Raw genomic sequence first — 721 nt, 5'->3', positions numbered from 1 at the left:
CATGTTTAATTTTTCTTATTGGGTGTAGTTTTGACAAATTCAATCTTAAGAAAACTTATATTTCCTTATAGAAATAGTCAATAATAGAAAGAAAGAACAGAGTGGCTGGACTAACCCTAAGAAAACATGAAATATCACTATCAGATAAAGAATGCAGCTGCAGTAAGGATAGGTAAGCCTGAAGGTACTCAAGCTTTCACTTGTGTCCCTTATGGCTTATGAAACTCTACCAAAGGGACAATAAACTTACCACTATATATATTTTAGTGAGAGAGCTTTTAGACTATCTGAGGTTTTACTTTCAAATAAAAAAATCAGACCAAGCCGAATCTATGTGGTGGCGGTTTGTTAGCTTTGCCAGAGTGTCTGAAGTTTGCAAGGGCATTCGGTTCATAGCTGGAAGCAGCATTAGGTGTAACATTTTTACTCACTGCTATCAGTATACCACGCGTTCAACCTAGGCAACTATGCGGGATGACTGGAAAGTGGTGTTGGGAAGCATGATAGTGCCTTAAGCCCAAACACATCCTAGTACTTCATTTCCTGATCATGCCTGTGAAAAAAGCTTAATATTCGATCATGTTAGCTGGCCCCCCTTATTTGCTGTAGCTAAATTACTCATTGGATCAGGTGGTGTGGATGCCTTGTACAAAAAATCTGTGCTGAAGGGCAGGCGGTGGATGTCTTATCATGGAAAAAAAATTGTCTAAGGGCAGGTTAA

The sequence above is a fragment of the Penaeus monodon genome, chromosome 22 (genome assembly GCF_015228065.2).
Source record: "Penaeus monodon isolate SGIC_2016 chromosome 22, NSTDA_Pmon_1, whole genome shotgun sequence".
NCBI classification, from domain to species: Eukaryota; Metazoa; Arthropoda; class Malacostraca; order Decapoda; family Penaeidae; genus Penaeus; species Penaeus monodon.
This window is presented reverse-complemented; position numbering follows the sequence as displayed.